Source organism: Sitophilus oryzae, unplaced genomic scaffold (genome assembly GCF_002938485.1).
Source record: "Sitophilus oryzae breed Bouriz unplaced genomic scaffold, Soryzae_2.0 scaffold_1373_pilon_pilon, whole genome shotgun sequence".
In the NCBI taxonomy this organism is placed as follows: Eukaryota; Metazoa; Arthropoda; class Insecta; order Coleoptera; family Curculionidae; genus Sitophilus; species Sitophilus oryzae.
In genome coordinates, this window is record NW_022146030.1 from 444,408 (window position 1) to 456,501 (window position 12,094).

The window sequence follows — 12,094 nt, forward strand, 5'->3', positions numbered from 1 at the left end:
TTATGATGGCTCTGATACGAGGCAATTACCTTTTAGTCTCTCAATAGAAGGCATTTATCATTAAAAGTATCAAATCTGTGTGCTACAGTATGGAATTTCTGTCGCATAATAATGAATTGTTACGTTTGCTTCATCTACGTTACCGTAGATGGAGCTCAAGGCTTGGTAGGGTTTGTATAAATAAACAAAATACAAGAAGCAAAAAATTATTAAGCCCTAACCCCTACATATATGCTTATTATCTGCATTAAGTTCATCAGACTGAAGGGAACAGCCATTCGACGATCGGTTTCGGAGATTTATCTCCATCGTCAGGCCGACTTTGCTGTAACCCTCAATCCGACAAACGAAAAGCAAAAAATAGCATTTGAGTACAAAACGTACTACTATGGCGAGTGCTAGATGGCGAGAGCAGCTAGTAGTAATAGGTAAAAAGCTTTTTTGGAGGCCTGGATCACTCTGTATATAGGTATGTATAAAACTAGTAGCCTAAGAATTTTTTACAGTTCGTCCCATTCTAAAAAAAAGTAAACACACCGTACAAATAACTCTAGGAAGAGGTATTTGTACAGTGGTAAAAAATTGTCTAAACAAGGCCGAAGGGGCAGATATAATAAAGCAATAAAATGTAAAAAAGGTCGGGTAACACCTTTGTTTATTTGTTGAGCAAAATTCCTTTAGAATATCGTATATAATGACCAAAAATGACGCAATTCTAAGAAAAAAATGTCACTTTCTGGCTTATAATAAAATTTCAAATGCAACGTTTATATTCAAATTTGTTATGATCTACAACAGTTAGGTAGTAGTAATTGAGACGAATTATAATTCAATTACCGGCTACTACGTTCTTATTTTAATAGATTAATTACAAATATAATTAGAAATTATTTTGATTGTGAGAGGCTCCCTTATGGGACGCCTATGTACAATGACGACGGAAATATAAAAATGTGAAAACAATACCCACCTGTGAAAAGACAAATTCGGGTAATTTGAGCTTATTTTTCCACACACTTGACACTGTCGTACTATACTGAATTCGCAGATTCAAAAGTACGTTAAACAAAAACAAAAACCACCGAAAAACACTGAAAAGTTCACTTTCGTCTTGATTCCGACTTCAAACACACCGCAAGCTAAACATAGTACGCTATAACGGACCAAGGGCCGTCGCGAGGGGTGGTGGGACGGACGGCTCATTTCATTGGAAGACTAGCAGCGACGTTGCCAATAGTTCTAGACGTTTCAGCACATTAAACAGTAAACATGTCCTTTAATAGTAACGCATATATCCTCTGGTTAATAACATATTATTACGCATGCTTCTTTAAAAATAAACTCTTAATTTAATTAAGAAATTGAGATTTATTGATATCCGGTAAAGGTTTTAAAGTCACCTTTAATGCAAATCAAACTGAGTAGATAGGCGCAAATTTGAGATGTGGCAATGTTGCCTTCTCTATCTCAGTTGGTTTTTACAGTACGTAGTCAACCTCCGATTGTTTGATCGGGTTAAAATGTCTAATGTGATATCTGTTCTTACTAAATCTATGTACCTGACTTTTCTCCTTCCTTCGAATTTAATGAAAATACCATGCTATCGAAAAAAAAACGACGTCAAAGACGGCTGAGGAATGACAATCGATGGTAATTTATGCGTCTGGAAAGGTTCTATCGTTTTTAAAGTTTCTTATTAGTGTTAGTGTTAATTTTAACAAGTTTTATTATTTTTTTAGCAAATATGTATATGATGTCTATACAGGGTGGTCCGAACTGTATTCCGGAAACTTCGGCAGCATATTCTGCAGATAAAAATAAGTAAAAAAGTTCGTATAAATATATGTCCTAAAATGTTTACTTTCAGAGATACAGGGTGTAGAACTTTCATTTTTATTTCGATTTTTTCTAAATAATTTCTGAAGTAACGTCAATATTTAAATGAAAATTGGTGTCTGGGAGTTTTTTGACATGAGAAGTTTGATTTTGGTGTCAATATGACTTCTACTAGTAGAGGGCGCCACCTACATGTATTTTAACTATTTTGAAGCGTAATAACTTTTTGTCCGTACCTGATTACAGTTGAGGGTTGGAACCTTTGGTGTTACACAGCAAAATAAAAAACTCGATTACACAACAAAATAAAAAGATTATAAACTCAAAAGTTTATAATCATCTGCTGATGATGCTAACATGGTTAGCGAAACGCGCGTCCAGTGTAAAAGTAAAAGTGTTTTGGTGTATTGTGGTGATTTAGTGTTTTTATTTTGCTCCGTACCTGTATAAAAGTACCGAGCGAAAAAATATACATCTCTATGACTTTCTACGTAAAAAATATCTCTTTGTAAAAATCGCTACGAGCAACCGTTCTTAAGATATTTAGAATGGAAATAGACAATACTATTTATTTTTTTAAATTAATCATAAATTTTTCTGCAAAAAATGATGGTAAAACAGTTTCTATTGAAGTTTTGGCACAAAAACATTTCAAATTTATGATGTCAGTCTAATAACTAGTCACTTTAGTCTAATAACTAGTCACACTTTAGTCAACATGTTTAATTTATGTCAATGATGACAGGTATTGATAATTTCGATTCCAAATGTTTCGAAAACCATTACTCGTAGCGATTTCTACCAAGAAACCTTTTTCACTTAAAAAATGTCGTGAATGTATTTTTTTTACTCAGTAGTTTTATGCAGGTACGAACGAAAAGTTATTACTCTTCAAACCAGTTAAAAAATATATAGGTGGCGCTCTCTACTAGTAGGAGTCATATTGACATAAAAATCAAATTTCTCATGTCAAAAAACTCCCAAACACCAATTTTCATCCAAATATTGATGTTACTTCCAAAAATATTTGAAAAAAATCGAAATAAAAATGAAACTTCTACACCCTGTATCTCCGAAACTAACTATTTTAGGACATACATTTATACGAATATTTTTACTTATTTTTATCTGCAGAATATGCTGCCGATGTTTCCGGAATACAGTTCGGACCACCCTGTATATAGATGGCGCCGTTTTTTTATCGTACATGAAGTAAACGAGTCTCGAAAATACAGTAAAAATATAGCAAAGATTTTAGTAAAATTTACTAACAGAACGGAATAAATACATTTTATATTGTAAATATTCCAAAACGTTTAGTAAAATTTGCTAAAATATTGTAATTTTTACTAAATTTTCGAAACTCGTTTTCTCCGTGATACGGTATAATTATTGAACAGTGTTAGTTATAATTATAAATACAAATTAGTGTTTTTTGGTTTGAGTTATTATTATTAATTTTAGGTAGCTATGCCCCTGTAAAACAAAATTTAAAATTAAAAAAATAAAATAAAAAAAAGTTTGAAATGGCTTAGAAATTGTAAATTTTAATAAAAATCCCTAATCAGTTTTAACAATAAGCTGAACAGACTTCTAACAAATGCCGAGTCAATATGCTGTTCCAATGCTGGTCGGATCTCGAAGTGGTAGTTTAGGGTATGACGTTGTTCTCTTGGGACTGAATATGAGACTATTTACACTATTTATAAAAATGTTTAAATAAAAAAAGTAATACAAGATTGTGAAGATACTGTTAGAGGATATTCATTAATATGAACTCACACTTGGTCATGGACTTGTCTAATTAGTTATATCTTATCATTACTATCTATTTAAAAAATGTTAAATGTTTTATAGAATTTAGTTATTTTATAATCATTCGATAATTAATTGATAGTATAAAAATTATTTCGTGGGTGATAACATTTTATTACATTATTAAAATGGTAAGAAGTGTTTTTAATAGTAAGAAGTGTTTTTTAATATAATTAGTGGTATAAGCACAGATAACACATAATCCATATGGCTATTGCTTACGGAACAGCATGTTTTCGATGAGACAGTTCCCTATTAATGACACAGAGGGCGCCTATAGCCAAATCTAATAATATCACAGATAACACATAATCCAGATGGCTCCTTACGTGTTAAAAATTGTCACCCTAATTTCACTCCAATTTGGAAAAATATTGGAGTGACATTTGAATAATCTGAAATTTTTAGATTTCTTTTCTCACTTTTTTGGGAGGTTTTGCTTCTCTTGCACAGATGCCGTTTGCACTTCAGTTGCGTGGTTGCCAAACGTTATATCGAAATATATTTCATTTCATTATGAATATATAAAATTAAAGGTAGACCAAATTAAAAATTATGTAATTTATAAACATGAAGGTAAAGGTGTGGATCCGGTGGCTGACCTTGAAGCCCATATTTGCTGCTTTTGGTCATAGATACTACGCAAGCGCACATCGTCGATGTTGCCAAATTGCAGTTTATTTTCGAATTATTTGCAGTTGAAATTTTTTTTTGCGTGTTAATCAATAATAATACAAATTCTATAATTTCAGATTTATCTTGATATCCAAAATTAAGGTAAGAAGGATAATGAAGATTGTGAAATGAAAGTATTATAATATATAAAATTGTAAAATAATAACATTTATTTATATGTTTACATTAGAATTAAAATTTATCATTTACGGATTTTTTCTTAATGGTTTTAAACTTATTAGAATTATTTTATTTCTTTCAAGTTATTTAATTTCTAGTTATTTACAGGCAACAATATTTTTGATTATATGCATGTATTGATGTTTTGAAGTACTACCATGACGGGTCTTATTATAGAACAATAAACGTCAATCGGAGATAGAGGTAACATTTTACCTATTATATAATGTTACTAATATAATATACTTTGATTATAATTAATGTTTGTATCATAATTTCTTAAAAATATCAAGCATAGATATCAAGTTAGTGGATTTTATCGAAGAGTGTGTTGATAAGACTAAAATAAGCTTTATGTTTTATCTTTTTCTCTTTAGAAGGGAGATGGTTTGTATCGTAAAATACATTACAGTATTTAATATCGTGTACTTTGTTATTCTTTTCTTAATTTACTGTAATTTCTTGTTTCCTATAATGCCAAATCTTGACAATATGGTGAAGGTTGAGTTTTGATCTTATTAGTTTTATAAGAATAATAATAATAATAGAAATACAAGACTAAATTAAGACTTAGTTTGTGATTTATATTAAGATCTTTCTTATAATATTTGTTATGTCTTCATCTTAATACTATATTATGCTTGGTCTGGAAAATAAATGTTAAAATATCTTAATTTTGCATATCCTATTCATCCTTCCATTAGGAAAAATATGGTTTATAAATCATATATGCTAAGAAAATCACATAAATTAGGTGTAAGAATAGAGAAATCTTAATGTAGCAGAAAAATTAATGCAATATATGTATAGGCAGAATTAAACAAGGTATAACTGTTAATGTTGCTGAAGCTGATTCTACAATTTTAATTACGGAGGCTAAAAGGCCTTTTAAGGCCTCCGTAGTTTTGATGGAATGTTAAAAAAAATCTATTATGAACATAACATGGAGCTACAGCATTTAAAAATTACAAAAAAAAGAAAAAATTTGGACACATCTCTTTTAATTTCCCGAATTTTTAATAAAGCACTTTTTAAACGTAGCATAATAATCTAGATAGGAATCTAGAGTTTTATTTCTATATAATTTTATTGACTGAAAATACATAATAAGCGTTCATGTGTTGTGCGAAATATTAAAATAATATACCGCGTACTATGATTGATAAAAAAAATAGCGTCAGCAATGACTATGAAATGAAGATCGCTGTCATTTTATGGAAATGTCCTCAATCGTCATTTCCCAGACAACTGGACGCCGTTTTTTCGATCATACGGTATATATTGACAAAAAAACACTGAAAAGCACATATTTGTTTTCTACTGAAAATAATTCCAAAATAATTCACAATCTGGCAACATCGAAGATGTGCGCATGCGTAGTGTCTGTGATTATATGCAGCAAAAACTCGTTTCAAGGTCAGCCACCGGATCCACACCATTACCAACATGGAATAGATATGTTAAATTAATATATAAATATTTAACTTAATACGTTCATTATTATTTTATTAATTTATCGTCACACGTCATTTACCAGTTGCCTAATTACGAAAAGTTTCATATGACATTAACCTCAAAAATGATCTTTGAAAACAAACAACAACAAACAGAGCAACAAATGAACAAATAACTACATAATGACTGATAATGATAAGTGATAAAAATAACTTTAATGATATGAAGGCTGATGAAGGTAATTATAAACATTATTTTGAGTTTGTTTAATAAAATATAGGATACTATATATAACTAAGCAAAATCAAACAGTTTTAGACAACCAATACAAGATTTAGAACTTGACATCGTGATAAACAAATTGTACATTCAGCAACTCGTTTAAATATTATAGGTAAGTAATATTTTCACAAAACTAAACATTTTAGCATAAAATCACAGAAAATATATAGAATATTACCTATGATAAAATGTTAAATACTGATGTATATTTATTCTAATCACATTTAAATTTAAACTCAAAATTTTCATAAAAAGAAAATGATAATTTTTCGTAAATATAAAGTAAATAATATTACATATTTCAGGTTGATTGACGAATACTCTACAGTTGATTAGAGCCCATGATGATGCGAAGATAATTAATATCACCTAACTTCAAGAAACCAGCGTAAAGAAGTTTACATTCACAACTCATCTAACCATTATAGGTAATAATTTACAAAATTAGTCATTTTTGATTATAATATTAAGGTACTTAGGTACATTTTTATCTTCTAGATCAGTAATGTCGTCATAATTTAAATGAACTCACAGATAGCAATGGGGCACTGCACCGAAGCAGTATTACAAAATATGTGAAATAAAACTGTAATACAAATTGCTCTATAAAATTTAATAGAAATAAATTTATTTATGAAAATTAAGTTATGAAGTTTTATTTTTCCTAGGAAAAAAATAACATTTATATTTTGATCAATTTAGAACATTACAGTTAAAAAAATATGTGTTAGAATAACATATTTTTAATAAAATTGCAGCTTTTAATTTTTATACTTTTTTGCTTTTATATCAATAAGAACTAACGTAAGGAACAATTCATATTTATACTATGAAAACACATGCATATTTTTTGATGTTTTTAAAACCAGTGAATGATGTTGAAATATACTACACCTATTATTCTTATTAACTAACTTTAATTACAAACTTACACATTATTGTCATTGGAAATAAATTAATTTGGATATTCTATTTGTTTAGAAACTTTTTTACCTATTGTAGTTTTTTTAAAACCTACTTGATTTAAAACAAAAAAATGTCACCTGTTGTGACAAAATAAGGTCTTTTTTACTAGAAAACAATCTAGTGAGCTTTTCTAATAATACTTTATTTGATATACCATATGATCGAAAAAACGGCGTCAGCGATGGCTATGAAATGAAGATCGCTGTCATTTTAAATGTAAATTTATATGGGAAATGTCATCGATTGCCATTTCCCAGCCAACTGGACGCCGTTTTTTTTTTTCGATCATACGGTATAATATGTATTCCCATCTGTTAATCTTTTTATTTTAAGGAAGATTTAGGAAGGGTAGCTTAAAACATGTTTGTCAATCAATTATCTTTATATGTCGTTTGTAAAAATATTTTACAGTACTAGAAAATAAAACTGTTTTTAAGGCGAACAGCTTCTTTGCTAAAATATTTTTTTGGTCCCAACACATAATGATTTACATTTTTTTTTAACTTCAAATAATGAATTTAATTTTGTCGATTTTGGCAACGTTGGCACGAAGTGAAGCAGAATTAAAGTTTAATCGCAGTGTAAAATTTTAAGTTTTTTAGTGTTCCTAGTTGAAGAAAATTAGAAAAAATTGTCGAAGATAGTCTACAAAAGTAAGCCTTTAACCCTTAAATATAAAAGTGCTTATCTATAACCGTCAAATATCCTTAAAAGTAAAATTTTGGTATAAAAAGCCACGCCGCGTTCAATACCTTTTGGACTTTGAACCATCACACGTCCATTATAATAATACATATTTGACCCAGTTTTTGGACTACAGCGGCTCGACGTTGCCAAGTGCAAAAAACATTCTTTTTGACTAGGATATATCCTGATATTTTCTTAAATAATGGTTGATACGGTAATGTTCAAACAATTCGAAGAGATAAAATTCTTGATACAAAACAGCAAACAAGAGCTAAGAGAAGATATTAAATCAGTCAGAGAAGATTTAGCGATACAAACAGAAACTTTAAAAGAGAACATTACTGTATTAGAAAGTAAACTCAACGACTTGGAAAGCAGGGTTCAAATAATAGAAAAACTAGCTAGAAAGAATAATCTAATAATCTTTGGCCTACGGAACAATCGAAATTTAAAAGACATTGAGCTAGCTGCCTGGGTAATAGAGCAATTAAAAACTCTTTTAGGAATAGATGTATATTTAAGTGACATAAATAATATATATTATCTAGGTAACGACTCAAACAAGCCTTTGCGTATAGAACTTAACACATATTTAAAAAAAGTTTTAATACTCAAAAACGCTTATAAATTGAAGGGTAAACAGATTTTTATAAACCACGATCTTTCCAAAAAAGAGAGAGTGGTGAATAAAGTATTGAATGAGAACTTAAAAGAGGCTAAGAAGAAAGGTTTGAGAGCGTACGTAAAGAAAGAAACCCTTATAATCGGCAACGAGAGTTTTAGCTACGAACAGCTAGTGGAGAGAGGGCATAAAGAAAACGACTCAGACAACGAAGTATTTACTGACGTTCCATCAAGACCTTCCTTGAGTGCCCCGGGTACACCTGTATTCGATCTACCAGTTCAATCTAGTGGTATCGAGCGCAACAAGCTAGAATCAAACCATCCCTTATCCAGGCCAAACAATACAATTGAATTCACCGTTGTTTCAAGGACATCCAGTGCGGAAGCGCGAAGGGGTTCAAATAGTAATACAGCATCTCTACAATCATCCAGTAAGGTACAAAGACCGGCAACTAGGAGCCACCCGAAACCTTAGTATAGTAATCAGAAGATCCATCTAGTGAAAAAAATGACAAATGTGCGTGAAGAGGTAACATTCTAGTTAAAGATATCTAGTGTTAGAAGTGTGTTTTAGTGTTAAAAATGGACTCATACATAAGAGATTTTCAAGTTAAGGATATAGAGACAGAAACAATTAGTGATTTTAATAATTTTAGATCTAGATATTCAATTAATCTAAAAAACGACTTTAAATGTATACATTGTAATATTAGCAGTTTAGGGAAAAATTTTGATAATTTTAGAATATTTTTGGAGACGCTCAGCCTAGAATTTGACGTAATTATTCTTACGGAAACTTATAAACAATATGATATTTCTAATAGTCCATTCCAAATAAAAAATTATGACCTAATTTATAATGAAGGTCAATTGAATAAAAATGACGGAGTTGTTGTTTATATAAAATCGGAATTTAATTATAAACATTCTATAGTTTCTTTAGGTAATACAAAGATATTAGAATTAATTATTAAATATAAAAACATCGAAAATATTTTGTATATCTGCTATTTATAAGTCTCTAGTTTAACGAATTAGATTTTATTACAAGCCTTGAGAGGTATCTTTCTCAAAAAAAGAAGTTACACTCACACATTTTAGTTGGTGATATAAATATTAATTTAGTTGATGAAAAAGATTATGTAGAACACTATAAAAATATAATGGCATCTTTTAACTTCAACTCATACATTAATAAGATAACTAGACCAAGATCCGGTACATGCATTGATCATTTCTTTGTAAAATGTTCAACGGAAATATCAAGGAGAATAAAATCTTTTATTTTTGAACATGATATAACAGATCACTATCCAATTGCTATATCTCTACCTATAGAAGTAAACAAACCGAAAAATAACCTATGTAAATCTAAATACTATACCAATTACACATTATTAAAAGAAGATCTCCGGAAGGAATCCTGGAATGATATATATACAGAAAATAATTCAAACAAAGCTTTTCAGATTTTTATGCGAAAATTAACATTGTATATCGACAAAAATAATAAAAAAGTTGAAATTAAAAGGTCTAAAAACACTCATTTTATAAAAGAGTGGATGACTTCTGGGCTTCTTAAGTCAATAAATATAAAGAATAAATTATATAATAAATTAAAACTACATCCGACAAATCAAGAATTAAAAGACAACTATAATAATTATAAGAATAAAATTAGGTCACTAATAACAACTGCAAAGAAAAATTACATAAAAAGAGAATTTAACAAAAACAAAGAGACATCTTCTTCTCTATGGAAGTGTATAAATAAAATATGTGGTAAAACACAAAAAAATAAAGATATAAATACAATTAAAACCGAAGAAGGTCACGTATATACTGATAAATTAAAGATAGCTAATGCGTTAAATGATCATTATTGTAACTGTCGCAGAAAAACTAGCGGTTAAAATATCTTCAACAAATAATACCTGTGATATAAACCGTCTGGAAAACAGTCTGTATTTACGTCAAACTTGCGAAGACGAAATAATAAACATAATAAAAAATCTGAAAAATAAAAAGCTCCTGGTTTGACAATATTAGCTCGGATATTATTAAAATAATTTCGGGAGATATATCAAAGCCTTTAACGTTTTTGATAAATTATTGTATCGAAAGTGGTTGTTTTCCGGACTGTCTTAAAGTAGGTGTAATTAAACCATTATATAAAGGGGGTGATAAGGAGCATATAGGCAATTATAGACCGATATCTATATTATCAGTTTTTTCTAAAATTTTTGAAACAGTTATAAAAAAACGCTTGTTAAAATTCTTTCTAAAATTTAACATAATATCAAAAAATCAATTTGGTTTTTTAGAAGGCAAATCAACACAGGATGCCGTTCATGCATTGACATCATCAATCTATGATGCTCTAGACTCGGGACATCGAAGCCTCTGTATATTCGTAGATCTCGCTAAAGCATTTGATACGGTAAATCACAAAATACTTTTAGACAAATTAGAGAGATATGGAATACGAGGAAACAGCCTTAGTATTTTAAAAAGTTACCTTAAGAACAGATCACAATATGTTAATTTGGGAGATATTAATAGCAAGCCAGGAAGGATTGAGCATGGTGTACCACAAGGCACTGTGTTGGGTCCGTTATTATTTGTTATTTATATTAATGATCTACTTACAATTAATACAAAAGCAGAAATTTTTAGCTACGCAGACGATACAGCGATATTTTATAAATCTAACTCTTGGTCGAATTTGAAAAGATTAGCAGAGGAAGACTTTCAGACAATTAATACCTGGTTTATCAAAAACAAATTAACATTAAACTATGACAAAACCAAATATATATCCTTCTCTATTTATAAAAATAATGAACCAGATTGGGACAGATTACAAATAACCAATAATAATGTAATACCGGAATGTGATTTTATAAAATATTTAGGGGTTACAATCGACAAACATCTTAAATGGAATATTCATATTAATAATGTAACTAAAAAATTGCGAGGATTGTTGCCGAAATTTAATTATTTGAAAAGTTTTTTGGACGTCAAACAGCTTAGAATCCTGTACTCATCCCTTGTACAATCTCATTTGACATATGGAATTCTAGGGTGGGGTGGTGCGGCTGAATGTCATTTAAAGAGCTTGTATTCTGTTCAAAAATGTTCATAAAAATTATTTACAATAAAAAGAAAACTTTCTCTTCAAACGTTCTCTTTAAGCAGGTGCATCTACTGGATATACGTCAGCTATACTGCCTAGATGTTTTAAAATTCATTTATCAGGGGAAAATATCTATTGAACATGTTGACCATGAATATGAAACTAGACATAATGCGTTTTATCCTAGTTTATGCTCTAAAACTGTTGGACAAAGATCTTCAAAGTTTTTTGCACCTCGATTATATAACATCTTACCAACCTTCCTAGAGGAAGTTAAAAGTTACTCTGGGTTTAAAAAAGGGGTATGCAAATGGATGGTTGATCGAGGTAGAGATATATTTAATGACCTAGTTAACTTAAAATATACAAAATAAATTTTCATAAGTGCCCCCAGTGAACATTATATATTGTCATAATTAAATTGTATTCCTTTCC

At 29.5% G+C, this 12,094-nt stretch overlaps 1 long non-coding RNA gene across 2 annotated transcripts; it reads left to right on the top strand.

The window, feature by feature from the left end:
• Window positions 1-5,964: 5,964 nt before the first annotated feature.
• On the top strand, window positions 5,965-7,215 carry LOC115875327. 2 transcript variants are annotated; one of them, XR_004048999.1, is made up of 4 exons: window positions 5,965-6,199; window positions 6,274-6,355; window positions 6,549-6,671; window positions 6,742-7,215. It is a non-coding gene; the product is annotated as an uncharacterized LOC115875327 (long non-coding RNA). The 2 variants fall into 2 exon arrangements; XR_004048998.1 differs by lacking the exons at window positions 5,965-6,199; window positions 6,274-6,355 and having other exon boundaries at window positions 6,467-6,671.
• The last annotated feature ends 4,879 nt before the right edge of the window (window positions 7,216-12,094 follow it).